General features: G+C 38.0%; 1 long non-coding RNA gene across 1 annotated transcript in view; it reads right to left on the reverse strand.

Moving 5' to 3' along the window:
• The window catches only part of LOC112654741 (uncharacterized), a 48,484-nt gene that overhangs the window by 21,678 nt on the left and 7,378 nt on the right, over positions 1-19,428 (reverse strand). The window contains exons 2-4 of the long non-coding RNA XR_004805462.2: positions 19,002-19,041; positions 18,333-18,408; positions 17,866-17,990 (exon numbers count right to left, since the gene is read on the reverse strand). This is a non-coding gene — a long non-coding RNA (uncharacterized LOC112654741). The remainder of the gene's footprint in view (positions 1-17,865; positions 17,991-18,332; positions 18,409-19,001; positions 19,042-19,428) is intronic.

The raw sequence follows: 19,428 nt of genomic DNA on the forward strand, positions 1-19,428 counted from the left end.
CAATGAAAGAACTCAATTGGGGAAGATGCACAGAAATGCGAATTTCAGAAAAATCCCTCCACTAGTGGACCAGTTAGGAGGTTGTTACTGTAATTCAGGTGAGAGATAAGAAGGTCCTAACAAGAACTGCACAAACAATTGAACTCACAGGACATAGTTTTATGGCCTCAATTCCATACTTTGATTTTACATTATTTACCTCCTGTTTTTTTTTTCCCTATTGAAAATGTTAAGATACAACCAATCAAATGGAGAGCTATTCCAGAACTACATGCTTCTTTGAATCCCGTGAGCCCTCTGGTTCCTGCAGATGTCATGCTGGGGGTTGGTCTGGCTGAGACATCACTTTCATTCCATAACACCAGCCCCCTCCTGTCCCAGTCCTTACCCCAGCCTAGGCCACTGCTTTGAAATATTTTCCCTAAACCCCACAATAGTTTTCTTTTTCAGCTCTAAGTTCTCTGCGTATTTTCTTGACACAGGCTCCTTTCTGGTAGGATTCTTATTATTTTGACCTCTGCTTTCTGAAGAGGAAGTTTGACAGATATATATATTCTCCTCATTTACAAAAGAGCAACTGATCCTGAGTTTATTGGTGCAAGATATTTAAAATTGCCCTTTGCAATATGTCCACAAGTTTATCCTCTTCTCTCAGGCTCCCACATTCCCTGTGTCCCCTGGAGAGTCTCAGCCTCTGTATCCCTACAGGAACAGCCTCGAGCAGCAGTTGCTCTCCGAGCTCCCAGTGGCCAGGATACCGCAGGAGGTTGAGAGTCCAGGGGAATGAAGAGCCTGAGCTCTCAGATTCTGTGCTCTCTGCTAGAGTGCTAGTTCCTAAAAATGCATTAGACCACACATCGCACACGCACATGCACACACACACACACACACAAGGCATCATACTTTGAAGATTATGAAAGTAAATTTTGTCTGACTTTAACCAAATTCATACTCTACCACCAAAGAACGTGAAAACAGCCCTTTTTTTTTTTTTTTTTTTTTTATTGTTGGATGACCAGAATGGTTTTTGGTAATATAACAATAGAAAACAACTGAAACGTTTGGGGTGATTAACTTAGGTCCTGGGATTATTAAAGGTTACATGGGTAAATCTAGATCCCAATTCAGTTTGATTTTTTGGTGAAGAGAAACTGAAAAGGAACTGAACTGAGTATGAACACGTCCCGCCTGTACTAAACCTCCAGCGTTCCCAACGTGGTGATATTAATGACTACATTATTCTGACACTGGGAAAGGACTGTACCGAATAGAGCCACAGGGTCTTAATTCACTGCAGTGGTTGAGACTGAAGTCTCCCTGGGAAAAAAATAATTGATATTCACACAGTCAATCATCCCACAAAGAGATAAATCCTAAGACAAGGAAGGAGGGCTTGAGAGATCTATGTCAGTCGGTCCCTGAGGACAAAGAAAACCTTCCCGTTTTTTAGATTAGGGACTCATCTTGATGAACACTAAATAAAGCCTGAATACTGTAACAGCCACTCTAGCGACTGGGAGGGGATGAGCTACCTCCAGCTACCAGGAGAGAAGCAAAAACTTTTCCCATAAGACAGTCCAAGAAGGATCTGGAACTGAGGCAGTGATTTAAAATGTTTTATATAGGTTTCACTTCCCTTCTTTTATCCTCAAACCTTAAAATGCTCAAAATCCTAAAAATCTTAAAATGATAAAATGTAAGGGAAAGAATGGTGCCCGCAGTGGAGGGCCCTGGTCCAGTAGAGTGGTCTACCTTTTTCCAAAGCCAACATGGCATTGGCAGCAGCAATCGTAGTTGAAGAAAACCGTGCCCCCAGCGTGATGCTCTCGCAGAAGCGGGGTAGCAACAGGGACCAGCTGTAGCTAGATTCCTAACAACTGGCATCTCAGCCTGGCTTGTGGTTGCCTGTGCCATGGGGGCCTGCAGGTACCTGTCACCCGGCCAGCAAGCAGTGAGAACAAACTCATGTCTTGCTGAGAATGTCCAGTGAGCACGTACCATGGCTCCTCAGACCTCGCCCAGCACATCATCATCAGGACACCGTCCACAGGGCTGATGGTTATGCAGTTTTCCGTTGTTTTTGCTCTTAGTCATTGCTTAATTTTTATCTGTGGTGCATCACTGGTTACAGATGGGAAGCTAAAGAACACCGACGTTGAGATACAAACTCACCAGGAAAGTAAAAAAGATAATTCTATACATTTCCTTTTTTTTTTTTTAATTTTTATTTATTTATGATAGTCACAGAGAGAGAGAGAGAGAGAGGCAGAGACACAGGCAGAGGGAGAAGCAGGCTCCATGCACCGGGAGCCCGATGTGGGATTTGATCCCGGGTCTCCAGGACCGTGCCCTGGGCCAAAGGCAGGCGCCAAACCGCGGCGCCACCCAGGGATCCCTCTATACATTTCCTTAAGATTTTCTTTACCACTGGTTGCTTTTCACTGACCAGAATATTTATATAACACATTCAAGGTGTCTCTAGTTGTACAAAAACCAATGTTAAAAGAGAATACCTTTCACCACGATTATGGGATCTTTTGTTTAATGGGGTTAAAGATTATCCATAACAAAACACTGTATTTGAGAACAAAGATTGGTAACCAACAACATCAATCCTTTCTCTCAATTCATCTTTTAAGAATAAAAACACGATTATGTAAATAAAACACTTTATGTTTTGAAGAGCAAAATATAAGAATTTCAATCTTAAAAAAATAAGTGATTTTTGTTAATGTTGCCACATGTAGCTAAGTTTATATCTGCATTTTAACGTACATTTAGTTCCCAACTAAACATGATAGATATCATTTTACGTTTCTGGGCCCTTAGTAATACTTACAGTTACATAATTAATTATTAAAAATTGAATCATGAGTTCAATTTGGAATATTAGGAAAAATGAAATGTATTTTTATATAACCCATTAAGGTTGTATTTAAACAAGCAAATAATTAAGGTAACCATATAATTTGTCGTCCCAACCAGAACAGTGTAAGAGTAGAAAGCACTACTAATAATCACCAGGATCATATGTAAAATCCAGGGCTGCCCTGGTGGAAGCAGGACTTTGGATTATACTTCTAAATTTATAATACTTAATGATACATTTATTTATTTTTTAAATTTATAAGTGTTTATTATGCAATCTGTAAGATGGTGAGATGATGTTTTAAAACCTAAGGGAATGAATGGGATAATATATTTACTGTAGATGGAATTTATGAGCCAAGAAAGGGTACCTAAGATAGATAGTGCTATTTTAATCCAATATTTTTTTTTCACAAATGAGGATCCTAAGCCTAAACAGGCAAAAACCATGACCAAGTTATCACAGTGAAACCAGAGGAAACTTTCATGTCCCTGAATTAAACCTAATATCTAGACGATGGATGGCAATTATGGGCAAATCCACAGCCATGCTTCAAAGAGTGAACCAAGGAACTAAAAATATAATTTTAAAAAGTACTTCATAAAACTCTAACAATGTGAAATAATTAGCCCTTTTAATAAAAATCACAAAAAATGATGCTTATTGTCAATAATATTCTAAGGTGGTTTTTTTTTTTTTTTAAACCACATTTATTCATAGAAACTCTTTTATTAATCTCAGTGACAGGAAAGATCCCTAAGGGCATCAGAGGTGAAAAGAAAATGTCTGGATTGGTGACCTGGGCTGCTCTGTATCTGGGGGGCCAGATTCTTTTTTTTTTTTTTAAGATTTTATTTAATTATTTGAGAGAGAGAGAGAGAGCATGAGCGAAGGCGGAGGGGCAGAGGGAGAAGCAAGCAGACTCTATGCGGGGTTCTATTCCAGGACCCTGGGATCATGACCTGGGCGGAAGGCAGCATTTAACCAACTGAGTCACCCAGCACCCCTCTTGAATTCTGTAGAGAAAAGAACATAAAATCTGAGGACACGAAACTTGAACTCAAATCCCTGCCTCACCATCGACCTTGAGCATATCACTTAGCATTTTTTGTCCTTGTTTTCCCTTTATTAGAGTAGGAACACCTTAGCCACAGGGCTTGTTGAAAGGAATAAATAAGATGACCAGAGGAGTATGCTTGACATATACAAGGCCATCAAATATGTTGTTTTTTCCCAAGCATATTTAAAATGACCTTGAAGAATACGTTTAAAGAAATAATGTGTAGAAAAATAGAGAAATAACAAAGGAAATCTGGAACTTGAAAAGCCTTGATAGTAATGAGTTAACAGCCATTTAAAAGTGCTCATTAGCATCTGATAACCTTTGCAGTTGGCAAAGTGCCGTTCTGAAGATTCTATTATTATATGTTATATAAGTTGCAATTAACGAAATAGGGAAGAATGAAAACTCAATCTATCAGAAAATTGCCAGTTAGCAGGACAGGGATTAAGAATATAGTTGTAATTTGAGAGTAGACATTAATAATTAAAAGGTCAAGATGGTTTACCCCTTAGGAACTCATGTAATAGGGAGTTTATAATGCAAATCATAACTCTTATTAGCTATGTGAGCGGAAAACTTCACCTCGAAGCATGCAAACATCTAAAAGAAAACAGGCCATCTGCTTTCCCTACCTAGAAACTTCCTACCCTTCTGCTCTTTAGTCTGGTCATCACCATCACCATCATCAGACATTCAACAAATATACTAGGCCCCAAGGACCAAAATGTGTAAATAATTGTCCCTATGCTAAAAATAATGATAAGTATTTGAAAAGGACACTCCAAGTAGAAATTCAGGACCAGATATGAAGAATAAACAAGATAAGCCAAATTTCCCAGGCAGTATCACGGTCATGATTGTCATTATCTATATATCACTGGCATTATAGTATTTATTTTATCAACTATTTAAAAATGTAGGGCATTTCTTAAAATTCCTCCTACTAAATTCTAGATGTCTCCAGAGATTATTGTAAATATGCTTAATATTAACCTCATAGATACCACTTTCTTCTACCCCAGTTCCAACAGCTATGCTACTGACTGCTCAGAAATGGCCGAATCAATGAGATTCCATGCCAGAATCAGAGCCAAACCAAGGCCACGACCAGTTCCATTGCCTTGCATCTTCCGCATTGCAAGGTAGAGCAGATTGGCTCAGCTCACATTCCAGCTCTCTAATAGAGAAGAGCTAATACTCCTCGGTGCCTCTTGACGTGTCCTGCTATGAAGTCTTCATGATCAACGGATCTTAAGTCACTTCACATATGTGACTGTTATGCTTTATAGCTGTGTTCTGAGGAGAATTAGAGGGCAATTTTGTATTTTCCTTCCTTCTTCTCTTGACCCATGTCAAGCAATTAAATTTATTCTTGGAGCTAGGTCTTCCCCTGGTCCTGGAGGAAAATTTGGGCAGGTCACAGTCTTTTCAGGGCCCTCTTAGGTAACCATCAGTGGCCAAATTGGCTCTATGTCACTTGCCAGCATCAATTGCATGTATTTCTTTCTAACTGCACATTTGTGATGTCATGGTGGAATGAATCATGGCGGGCAAACACTACGGACCATAGTCCCCACCGCCATCACTGTCAGACAACTGGTTGTTAACCATTTACCACTGCTGCAAACAATTCTCTGGTACTTCAAAAAATAAAACACACTTTTAGTCTAGCAAGGAAAATACCATGTCCCTCCTAAAAAGAAAACCTGAAAATTTGCTTTTCAGTTGAAGCTATCATCTTTGTACTGCTTAGGTTTACAATAGGTGGGACAGCCTGCAATGAGCAGAAGAGGATGTGGTTGGCTCCTTCTTTTTCTCTCTTTCCTTAGCTAGGGTTTCTCTCTTCCCCATTGTGCTATGACAGTTGCAGACTCTCTCTAGACTTAGGGGAGGAGGAGGAGGAGGAAGAAGTAGCTGCTGGTGAGTGATGGCATGGCGGGGACTGGCAGGGTGCTAGGTGTTAGGGGTCGCTGACCTGGCAGCTGTACAAAGCTGACTCTCCTGCTTGCCCTTTTAGCCCTTCATGTGTAGTTGTATCTGTCACTTTTGCAACTTGCCACTACTTCTGCAGCCCTTTAACAATTGGTTTCTACCCTAGTTTCATTCTGCTGAGTCCTGCTTACCTAATGAGGGGGGTCTCTTAAACCCCCTTAAAATAAATTGACTACAATTCTCTCACACTCATACTTCCTTTGGCCCGACAACCTCTGAGCAGAGTCAAGCAGGAACCATGTGGTCCTTGGTCGTATATCTCTTTTTCAAGGGAGAAATAATAAGGGAAATATGGCAGCCTTCTAGGGTTGGCCACACCTATCTCCTCCAAGTGCTTCGGAGACTTGCACCTGAATGCCAGCTGGCCCTTCTGATCACAGGCCACTCTTGCCTCCAGTCAATGTGCTGATGTCATACTCACCTAGGTTTCCAGAGAGGATATGGCATAAAAAGGACGGACATTCTTTCTGTGAATGATACCACTCTTCTCCTTCTGCCCGGGGACCCTTTGCCTATGCTCTCTCCTGGTGGAGATGTATGGTGGGCAGGGATGCAGTCAACATTAAAAGAGATCCCATTCTAGGAGTTAGTGATTATGATTTAAAGAGGTCAACAGAAGGCACGGTTTAAAGATCTGTTTTTTATGTTTACATTATAAAACTCTGAATGGTAAATTTAACAGGATGAAAAAATTAATTAGTGCTCACATTTTCTAGCAACTCTGGGTGACAGTTGCATTTTTGTTCATCAACAACGAAACCATATTCAATCCTTGACATTGGACATGACTACTCATGGATAGCATGAAGAGTGATGCAGTGTCATGACTAATTATGTACACATTGAATTAGTGATTCAAGAGAATTGTAGAGGCAAGAACATCTATACTGTTTCTGTACAAGTGACTCCTGGATAGTCACGGCATGGTGAGTAATAAAAGCATTGCTGCCTTTTTCATACAGTGGGGATTGGAAATTAATGAGGAACTGTGGACTGTTATGACAATAAAGAATACAGAGAGAGTGTTTCTATATCTGAACAGGAAATGATGATGCTTGGACATATAAAAAAAATCTTCATGTGCAGTGATGGGACAATATACAAATACCTAAAAATTTTCTCTAAATCTTCAATAAATCCCTACACTTTAAATGAGCACATACACTTTATAATACATTTTAAAATCAATTTTTTTTTATAGACCAGAGTCCTACAAAAATATTTCCTTAGTGTCCCAAACAACTGGTGGTGGCTTGGGGCTAGAGGATGCTCAGAGTGACAAAAATTGCGCTGAGTGAGAAATGGCCCCTACACTTGGACACAGACCCATGTTCTCTGGCCAGACTTTAGCTCCCCAACAATCTGTTCTGGTAACTTCCTTTCACCAGTGGTGTTTGGTCTTTTATTAAAATAAATCTCTTGCCAGCCCTCCAGGCCTGTTTTATAGAACCGAATTTGCAAAAACAAAACAAAACAAAAGGTGGTGGTGGGGGGGTCAATGATGTAAGCTAACCTCAGTGGTTCCTGTTTTACAAAACCCTCTATACTGAGTACGCTCAGGATTGCATGAAGGAGAGGTAGAACAAAGGGAAATCATGAGCAGAGGGAAAGGAAAGGGAAGGACAGGGGAACAGGAGAGCTGACATTCTGGAAGTTACCTTAGCCAACTAGAATATAAATTTAGGTAAAGGAATATAGGTCTATGCCACTTTTAAATATAGCATAAATTTTGTCATTCCTCTGTTCCTCCACATATATAATTCTTCATTGTTCTCAGGAAGTTACATTCTTATCCAGAGAGGGGTATTAGGATCTATCTCCCTCCTTTCCTGGACAATCCACAAATAAAATATCTTCTGCAGTACATTTCCAAAGTCTGAGCTATGCTGACTAGAGTAGGATGAGACCAATAAGTAGAAGACTTCATTCTAACATCAGGTTTAACCTTGGAGGTAGCCCATGGCCAGGCTTATCATGCTTTTAGGACTTCTGGTATAGCAAGTTAAAATAGTGTGGCAGGAATGGGCCTATGTGTTGCCTGGCCACTATTAAAGAATTTGAAGCTAATGACACAATATGCATTGGTGATGTTGCAAAAAGTGAAAGCAAAAATTTTTGAACCATTTAAGTAACTATTCTGTAATTTTTGGGTAACAGGCCTAGGGTGCAAAAAGCACAACAGAAAGGGAATAAAGGGAAAGGAGAGAAAATGAGTGGGAAATATCAGAGAGGGAGACAGAACATGAGAGACTCCTAACTCTGGGAAACGAACAGGGGGTGGTGGAAGGGGAGGTGGGCAGGGGGTGGGGGTGACTGGGTGACAGGCACTGAGGGGGGCACTTGATGGGATGAGCACTGGGTGTTATGCTATATGTTGGCAAATTGAACTCCAATAAAAAAAAAAAAAAGCACAACAAAGACCCTATCTGGCATTTCTTTCAACCTTGCAGAATGACCTCCCTCGTGAAGATAAAGACAATGGCCAAGCATCAAACATGTCTTCCTTGAGGGAACCAGAGGAAATCAGAGCAGCTGTACTCATGAAGCATCCCCAATTTGATGTTCTCTTATTGCTGAGGTTGAGAGCTATATCTTTTTAGCTAAATGTAACAGAGTGTAATTCATGTATAGAGTGTTTGTCTTCATTTTCTCTCATCTTCAACCCAGTCTTCTGTAGACCTAATTCACACTCCAAGTCCCTACTTGTTCTTCTGCATCACTGAATGGATTACTATTGAGCTCCAGTGAGTTATACACATGCACACACCAAGAACAAGATTTAATTTTCAGTCAGCACATGATGTGCATTTTACATCCTGACCTTCAAAAATACATACATACAGAAATATAACTGTTGGACACACAATAATTACCCTAATACATGTGATATATTCTGATATTTTCCATTTTATTATTAATAATAATTTTCTTGAACTGATTAGAGAACCTAATAATGGGCTTCATCCTGTAGTTTAAATTCATTTTACTCTACACCTGCTTTGCAGATTATACACTGGGATCCATCAATGCCTAATCAATGAAATTCATTACAGAATTATCTGTCCTGCAGGTCTACCACTCAGGTTGTTTTCTCTCTTTACTTCTTGTCTCAAGTGAAAAAATTGTGCCAAGTATTTTATAGTTTTCTCAATTAATGTCTGAATTCAAAAGGAAAGCATATACCCTCACCTCTAAGTAAATTTAAAAGTGAAAGCCTTCTTTTCCCAGAAACATAAATATACACATTTATACTTACAAACACACACACACACACACACACACACACACACGTCTTAGAAAAAGATCTGAAAGAATAGACCTCAAATTTATAACAGTGATTATCTTAAGAGAGAAAGATGAAGGAAAGAAAAAAAAAGTGAAGGAAATGAGGGACTGTTACTTTTTATCTTATCCATTTATGTTTTACTCTTTATAATAGATTTGCATTATTACTGTAATTTTTAATGAAGGTATGTTTAGTTCTAAAAACATAAGAAACATAAAGATAAATAGTTTAAACTCCATATTCCCACCATTCAGAGAAAATCAATATTAAAAATTTGATGTAGGGCAGCCTGGGTGGCTCAATGGTTTAGCGCCGCCTTCAGCCCAGGGCGTGATCCTGGAGACCCTTGGATCAAGTCCCACGTCAGGCTCCCTGCATGGAGCCTGCTTCTCCCTCTGCCTGTGTCTCTGCCTCTCTCTCTCTCTCTCCTGTGTTTCTCGTGAATAAATAAATAAAATCTTTAAAAAAATGAAATAAAAATTTGATGTATTTTCTTTTAATCTTTTCTTCTGTGAACATACACACACAAACACATACACAGAAGACTACAATTATAGTGAATACAGATTTTTGTTCTTTTTCATTTAACATTACAATAAAGGATATTTACCTATGCTGCTAAAAATTCTTTAAAGAGTTAACTTTTCACAATTGCTTATAGTTCATTAATAGGCATTTTATAAAATAGAAAACTAATCATTTATTATTAAAACTATTTTCAAAATTTTTAGGAAACAAAGCAAAAAATAAAGTAGAACTATATCAAACTAAAAAGCTTCTGCAGACTATTGAGAGAGAGAAAATATTTTCAAATCATATATATCTGATAAGGGGTTAATAACAAAATAGAGAGGGTATTTATACAACTCGATAGAGAAAAAGCAATCCAATTAAAAAATGGGCAAAAGGTCTATTCAAATACTTTCTTGTTTTTTTTCCAAAGAACACATACAGGTGGCTAATAGGTTCATGAAAAGATGATCAACACCACTAGTCATCGGGGAAATGTACATCAAAGCCACAATGATATATTACCCCACACATGTTAGAATGGCTATCATCAAAAAGATCATGAAATAACAAGACAAGGGTGCCTGGGTGGCTCAGTGGTTGAACATCTGGCTTGGGCCCAGGGCGTGATCCAGGGGTCCTGGGATCAAGTACCACATCAGGGTCCCCATGGAGCCTGCTTCTCCCTCTGCCTGTGTCTCTGCCTCTCTCTCTCTGTGCCTCTAATGGATAAATAAATAACATCTGTAAAAACAACAACAACAACAACAACAACAAAAAAAAACAAACAACGAGACAAAGATGTGGAGAAAGGAGAACCCTTGGGCACTCTTGGAAATGCGAATTGATGTAGCAACTGTGGAAAATAGTATGGAAGTTCCTTAAAAAAATAAAAAATAGAACAAACTGACCCAGCAATTTACACTTCTGAGTATTTATCCAAAGAAAAAAAAAGCTCTCAAAAAGATACATGCATACATGCATACCCATATCCGTTGCAGCATTGTTTATAATAGTCAAGATATGGAAACAACCTAAATGTTCATTGATGGATGCATAGATAAAGAAAATGTGATATATATATATATACACACATATATATGTGTGTGTGTGTGCATGCACACATTATATATATATAACAGAATATATATGTATAGTGTATATACATTATTTATCCTTAAAATAATGAAATTTTGCTACTGGTGACAACATGGGCGGACTTTAAGGGTATTATGCTATGTGAAATAAATCAGACAGAGAAAGATAAATACCATATGATCTTATTTATTTATTTATTTAATTTTAAGATTTTTAAAAAATTTATTCATGAGAGACGAGAGAGAGAGAGAGAGAGAGAGAGAGAGAGGCAGAGATACAGGCAGAGGGAGAAGCAGGCTCCATGCAGGGAGCTCAATGTGGGACTCTATCCCAGGACCCCGGGGTCACGACCTGAGCTGAAGGCAGATGCTCAACCACCAAACCACCCAGGCATCCCCATATGATCTCATTTATATGTGGAATATAGGAAAAAGAAAAAAGGCTCATGGATATAGAGAATATATTGGTGGTTATAAGAGGCAGGGGTTGGGAGATGGGCAAAATGAGTGAAGCAAGTCAAATGGTACAAATTTCTAGTTATAAAATAAGTAAGTCATAGAGACATAATATATGTAGCATGGTGACTATATTACTAATACTGTAGCACATACATAAAAGTTAAAAGAAGAGAAGTTAAAAGTTCTCATCATAAGAAAAAAGTTCTGTAACTATGTATGGTGGCAGATGTTAACTAGACTTATTGTGGTGACCTCTGCTTTGCCATATATACAAATATTGTATCATTTTGTTGTACATTGGAACTAATATAATGTTGTAAAAAGAAAGATTACTTCCAAGATTTTTAATAAATTATAAACCACCAAAGGAAGAATAAAATTATTAAATTTCAACTACAATTCTGTGTAATGGGCATTAGTCCAAAGCGCTTGTTTATGATTAAAATATAAATGATAGTTTAACAAGAAGTGTGCTTTAGTATTATTAAGTATTTCTTATCCAGCCGTCACGGGAAACAGTTCATAGAAATGATTAGCCTTTCAAGGCTATGATCATTTAAAGTGCTAAAGTAAACAGAATCTAATGAAATGTAATAGTGCTCATGAGCAAGGCTATATAGATAAGAAGAACAATATCTTACCATTAAATGGGGAAAAATACCTAGAATGGGCATAGATTTAAACACACTGCCCTTGAGGTGTCTGTAAAAGTCTTGTAATATAGAAAGATACTGCAAACAGGGTACCTGTCAAACTCAAAAAGAAACGAAGTGGTTAGACTGAACATTTAGCAATAAGGCTAAAGCCGGGGCTAGGAAATGAGATCAGAGAGGCACAGTAAGTACGTGGAACGCAGGGAGAAGACCATGGTCACACAACAAGACCACGGCCAGGTCCTTATTGACGCTTGTCTCTTAGACCTCTCTGCCTTTAGCATTACAGGTAGTCTATATGTACTCTTCCTTTAAATCTGCATCATACATTTTGTATTCCTACTAAAAATTTTGTGAGCTTTTCAAGGGCATGTACTACTTTTCTACAATTGTATGCAATGCAATGTTGGACCCTAAAGGAGCTCTGAGTTTGCATTTGCAGCAGTGATAGAGTCCATAATTCAGACAACCTTGTATAAAATGTGAATAAGATTTGCTGTAAGGCATTCAACTCAACAAGATAGTGAGTAATTACCAGGCTGTGATCCAGAAGAAGAGGGAAATCAAGAGAGGCAAGTAAAAATTTAGACTCACTTTTCCCCTGGGGCACTTGCTAATACTGAAAGAGAAGGGACGACAGGCTGAGCAGTTCTCTAGACATATCCCAGGAATAGGTAGATAAAACTTGGAGTCAGGGCATCTGGGTGGCTCAGTGGTTGAGCATCTGCCTTTGGCTCAGATCGTGATCCTGGGGTCGTGGGATCGAGCCCCACATCAGGCTCCCCTCAGGGAACCTGCCTCTCCCTCTGCCTGTGTCTCTGCCTCCCTCTCTGTCTCTCATGAATAAATAAATAAAATCTTAAAAAAAAAAAGTTGGAGTAAAGTTGCTGCTTGGACAGTACAAGGAAGTACTTATATATATATTTTAAATATTTTGTATATTTATTTGGGACAAAGAGACAGGGAGAACACAGGGAGGGTGAAAGGGAGAAGCAGACTCCCCACTAAGCAGAGAGACTGATACGGGACTCAATCCCAGGACCCTGAGATGATGACCTGAGCCAAAGGCAGACACTTAACTGACTGAGCCTTGCAGGTGCTCAAGGAAGTGCTTATAAATCTCATGCACTTTGGGTAAAGACTCTGAAGACTTGTATACTTGGAGTACAGTGAACTAGACGTGGTCCTCCATTTATAGCAAACTTTCAATCCTTTCAATCCCAGACATTAAATTGAGGATCCCAGATAGCTAGTGCCCAAAGGCAACTATGGAAACAAAATAAATCATCTCCAGAGAAAGATATTATACAAGCCTTGATTCCTACAAATAACTTAAAAAAAAAAAAAAGATTTATTTATTTTAGAGAGAGTGAGAGCAGGGGGAGGGGCAGAGGAAGAGGGAGAGAAGCAGACTCTCTGCTGAATGTGGAGCCCGACCCCACAGCCCTAAGCTGAGATCATGACCTGAGCCAAAATCAAGAGCCAAATGCTTAACAGACTGAGTCACCGACATGCCCCCTACCAACAACTTTTAAGTACAATGTCTGGCTCATGATCAAAATCATCCATACATGTGAAAAGATAACACAAAATACATGAGAAATACAGGGGAAACCAGAAACAACAGGCAATTTAAAGGCAAGGGGCACCTGGGTAGCTCAGTGGTTGAGCATTTGCCTTTGGCTCAGGGCGTGACCCCGGGGTCCTGGGATCGAGTCCCACATTGGGCTCCCCGCAGGGATCCTGCTTCTCCCTCTGCCTGTGTCTCTGCCTCTCTCTGTGTCTCTCGTGAATAAATTAAAAAATAAAATTAAAAAATAATAATAAAATAAATAAAATAAAAGGCTTACTGGGGCTGCAGATGTTGGTGTGATCAAACAGACTTTAAAATAAGCACACTTACTATGATTAAGACTGTAAAGATACAATTGAGAATTTCCAGAGTTGGAAAGTATGAGAAAAGACAACATTTTTAAAAACACATAGAAATTAGAAGCATAATTAACAAAATGAAGAATTCAGGGCACCAGGGTGGCTCAGTTGGTTAAGTGTCTGCCTTAGGCTCAGGTCATGATCTCCAGGTCCTGGGATTGAGCCCCACATTTAGATCCATGCTCAGTGGGGAGTCGCTTTTCCCTCTCTGTCTGCCCTTCCCCTCATGTTTGTGGGCTCTCCCTCCCTCTCTCCCCCAAAATAAATAAAATCTTTAACAAAAAACAAACCAAAATGAAGATTTCAATGATTGATCGAACAACACTAACCAGATACAATGAAGAGATAATTAGTGAAACTATATACAAATCAGAAGAAACAATTTAGAAAGAAACACAAAGAAACAAAAAAAGATCAATACAGATGCAAGGATAAGAGGCATAGAGAATAGAATAAGAAGTTCTAAGCCAGGTGTAAAGCTCAGCCCCAGAAAAAGAAGGGCAAGAACATAGGGCAGAAGTAATATTTGACCAACCGCCGAGAATATTCCAAAACTGAACATTCTAAGACACAGTTCAAGAAACCCTACAAAACCAAGGGGTGAAATAAAAAGAGATACATAAGTAGACACATTTTAGTAAAACCAATTATAATCAAGAGCAGATTGCAAAACAGCAGAGGAGAAAAGATTACTTCAAAAGAAGCAATAATTACACTAAGAATTGACTTCTCAAAAAAAAAAAAAATCAATGAAAGCCAGAGATAATGATATTTGCAAAGTGCTGAAAGAAAATAAGTGCTAATTTATATTTCTAATGAAAGTGAAATAGAAACATTTTTGGGTAAATAAGAACTAAGAAAATTCATTACCAGCAGACTAATATTAAAAAAAAAAAATAAGGGCATTCTTTAAGTGGGAGAAAATGAAACCAAATGAAAAGTAAAAGATGAAAAAAAAAAAAAGAAATAGCAAATAACATGGTAACTTTATGAGTACATTATTTGAATATTGTTTATGTAAAATAATAATTAAAATTAACAACAAAAGTAGCATTTAAGTTGGGGACAGGAAATGGCATTAAAATGCTCTAAGATATTATATTTTTTGGAAATAGGTTAAAAGTAACAATTAATATCAGACCTTGATAGGTCAAGGATACATGTTGCGATGCTAGGGAGGAGTACATACATTCTAAGATAATGGATGAGGGAAATGGAAAATATTTAAAATATCAATCCAAAAGAAGGAGAAAAGAAATATAGGACAATTAGGACAAATAGGAAGTAGATAATGAGATGGGAAATTTAAATCCAAGTAGGTCACAAATTATACTAATATAAATGTTAAATGCTCCAATTAAAATGCAGATTATTGGAGTTGTTTAAAAAACGCTACTTACTATATACAAGAGACATGTCTCAACAGAAGGATACAGAAAAATTTTTTTAAAAAAGGATGAAAAATATTTTGCAGGCAATAACAAAAAATATTCAGCTACGGTAGTGCCTATAGTGCCCATAGTTAAGTAGATTTCAAGGCAAAAATATTACAAAGATAAAGAGGGACATTTTTGTTGATCAACAAGTCTATACCTGTGAGCTAGCTAAAATTATGGAGGGAAGCAAAGGAGAATATGGCAGAACAATTCTCATGCATTCCAAGTAGGCGTATGAACAAGCACATTTGGAAGACATTCTAGTATTTTGTATTAAGATGAAGATGTAAGTATCTGTTACGGACTTCACATTCACTTGTTGAAATCCTTACCCTGGTGGGATGGTATTAGGAGGTGGGGCCTTTGGAAAATAAGAAAGTCATGAGGGTGGAGGCTTCCTGATGAGATTAATGCCCCTTATAAAAAGAGACACAAGACAGCTTGCTTCTTTTCTCCCTGCTCTTTACTATGTGAAGACACAGCAAAGAGATGGTCATCTGCAAAACATGAAAAGGGCCCTCACTAGACAATGGATCTGCCCACACCTGCCTCTGGGATTTCCCAGCCTCCAGAACTAGGAGAAATAAATATTTGTCATTTAAGCTATTCAGTATCTGGTACTTTGGTATAGTGCCTCAAACTGACTAAGACAATACGCTATGACCAACAAAATCCATATTCAATGACATAGAAAAATATATATGTGTGCATCAGGATTCATATACAAGAATGTTCATAGTAGCACTACTCATAGTTTCCCCAAATTGGGAGGTCCCAAATTTTTCTGAACATTAGAACAAATAAATAAATCGAAAATACTTAAGACAATGGAGCAAGTATAAAGCATTTAAAATGAATAAATTATTCTTACGAAAAAAATAAAAAATAATTATTCTTACAAACATAGCAAAAAAACAAACATAACAAAATATTTCACAAATATCTTTTAAATACTTTTAGCAAAAGATGCCAGATACATAAGAATGCATGTTTCCCTTCGAAAAGTAATCATTACTAAATTATAGCATTTAGAAATACATATGTGGGTGATAAAACTCTAAAGAAAAGCAGAGAAGTGACACTATAAACTTCAGATAGTAATAATCTTTGTGAAGAAAAATATAGGAAGTATTAACTAGAAAGGACTTTTAAGATGTTGGCAATGTTCTATTTCTTGACCAGGATGGTAGTTTTATAGACAATGACTTTGTAGTAATTCATCGAGCTATACATTTTTGTCTGTTTTGCATTTATTCCGTTTCTGTATGTGTGTTTTGTTATTTTTCAAAATGTGTGATGGACGCCTGGGTGGCGTAGTCAATTAAAGCCACTGACTCTTGGTTTCAGCTTAGGTCATGATCTCAGAGTTGTGAGACTGAGCCTGGTGTTGGGCTCCATGCCGTGTGAAGTCCACGTAAGACTCTTTCCTCTCCCCTGGCCCTCCCCCCGCTCTCTAAAATAAATAAATAAAGGTTTAAAATATTTAAAATAAACATATAAATAAAGACCCTTTGTGAGATTTGTACTTTACCTGATGTGATCTGGACTGTGTAGTGGATTGGTCAATTAATTTGGCTCATTAATCTAAGAATTATTTAAATAAAGATGCCTCCATACCTAGAACATTTAATTTTTAGTTAAAATGTCTATAATTCTACTCCTAGGTATTTATCCAAGATAAGTGAAAACATATGTCCACAGAAACATTTGTAGAAGAACATTCACAGCCCCTTTATTTCTAATAGCTCCAGACTGGAAATAACACAAATGTATATCACTGCAATTTTCAACATACACATACACAGTACACTGATACACAATTTGTGGTATATCTATACCAAAAAATACTCTTTAGCAGCTGATTTACCCAACCATATGCATGAGTCCAGTGAGGTGCTTGTAATTGGCTCTTCCGGGTAGGAAAAACCCTGATTTGTAGGGTTTGCCAATTTCCATGATGTTAAATGTTCCCACCTCAATACTCTTATTTCAGCTTGAAGTCACTGAATGTGGAGTTGGGAAGAGACGCACACAGCTGACTCTTATAATCGGTCTGAGCTGGCGCCAGTGCACCACTGGAGGAGCCTCATAGACATTATGCTGAGCGAAAGAAGGCCACACACATGAAATTACACACTCTATGACTTCATTTCTATGAAGTTTTAGAAAAATAGTCTAAAATGGAAAAGAAAATCAGAAAAGTAGTCACATTTGGGGCGTTGGGGTGTGTAATTCCCTAGGAAGGAGCATGAGGAGATTTTCTGGGGAGACAGAAATACTCTGTATTGTGATAGGGCTGTGTACCACACAGGTGTATCTATTTGTCAAAATCATACAGGTAAGATTTGTGCATTTCTAAGTATATAAATTTTACCTTAGGCAAAAAGGACTCCTAGAAAGCTAATGAGAGTAATGGAGCTAGGGGGAATGAGCATGAATAACAGTATAGGAAAGGCAGAAAGTTGATAATTATTAAAGGTGGGTGATGGTATGGATTCATTATATTCATCTGTTTATCTTGTATATATTTAACCTTTCCTGCATACAAAGTTTAAAAATAACACATACCTAGATGAATATAGATCCACCAATTGTTCTGATGTAGTACCATGGCTTTTTCTTAAATCAAGAGTCCTCCGGTTTTGCTCTGTGTTTGTTACAATAAGCACTCCAGATATTTCAAGTTGTTTTGCCTTTAAAGTAGGAAGACAAAGACACATGTAAAGCCATCATGGTGCGGAATTCTAGATTGTTAGGATTTTTCCTATACGGTTTTCCTCTTTAACAGTTGTCTTATTCATACCTAATTGGACGGGTTTTTTTCAGCCCACTGAATCTACTGTGCTTTTCCATAACATTAAATTTAGTTGCCATGAGATCAAGAAGCTTCTTTCTTTTTGCATTCTCATTCTATCAATTTGTATGATTTTTTAAAGTATGCAATTAAAATAATAGTATGCCTGGCTCATACAAGTTTGGAAACAGAGTCAAATTCAGGAACTAACCCTTGGTAAACAAATAGCGCGACAACTCACCTGATGTATAGGGGTTCCAGGAAAATTCCCAATCACATCCCAGGCTTACTGGGCCGGCTGATACTTCCCATTCCCTCTGTTAAATACATAGACCAATGCCCATGGTCGTTAGATTTCTAGACTGTTTCTTAGAAGTCTATTAACCTCTAATTTACCTCATTAGTATACTGTTGATATACTTCAACTATAGCCAACTAAAGGTATACCATCTTGTCTGCTGGAGAATGCTTGTTGAGCGCCCACTTACATGTATTTCAGCCTTCCGATTGTAGTAGTTGTACCTAGCGGTGACTTTTGAGATGAGTGGGAAAGAAAGATGTGCTAGTAACTTATAAACTTAGTACCTTTGCGTAAGTCACTCTACCAAACTCCTCCAACAGTTGAGGAAGGCTAGACACAAAAATGTACATACTTTACGGTTTAATTAACATAAACTTCTAGAATGGTAATGAAGAATGAAAAAAATCACAAGAGCCATCACCTTTGGGGATGGTGGGCCATTTACTGAGAAGAGGCTTAAAATGAATTTTAAATATATACAAAGGGCATTTATCCTGGGAACAGGGGCCTCAGACCCAACAGTCTTATTTTACACTTACAAGAATGGTAGAAAAGAGAAAAGAAAACTGGGCACAGCTCTATTTATCTGTTTATCTAGCCTGAACTCACCTGAGACAAAAGGTTGTTGTCTGTTGCGTTGTTTTACTTCCTGGAGGGGAAGTTAGAACATGAATAAAGAATTATTTTTTTTGTTCCATCAGAGACTATGGTCAGATATACTCCAGCCAATGAATGTCCTTCAGTGGCTAACAATGGGCCTTCCTTTAGTCCTTTGAAAGTCAAGAGAGCAGGAGAGAATAACTCTATAGCTGACAGCTTTGTAGATGAGGTCTGAACACCTGGGCAGGCCGGCTCCCGAGGCCCACAGTTCCATTCAGGTGCACCTTTTGGAAAATCTAGGTAATCTGACCCTCTTCATCTCTCTCCAGGTTAAGAATACTTAATTTCATATGTAATAATAAAAATAGCAACTCTTCATTGAGCTTTTAATTTGTACCAGGGAATAATCACTTTATATACCTATTCTCCTCTGACT

This window comes from Canis lupus, chromosome 15 (genome assembly GCF_003254725.2).
Source record: "Canis lupus dingo isolate Sandy chromosome 15, ASM325472v2, whole genome shotgun sequence".
Lineage (NCBI taxonomy): Eukaryota > Metazoa > Chordata > Mammalia > Carnivora > Canidae > Canis > Canis lupus.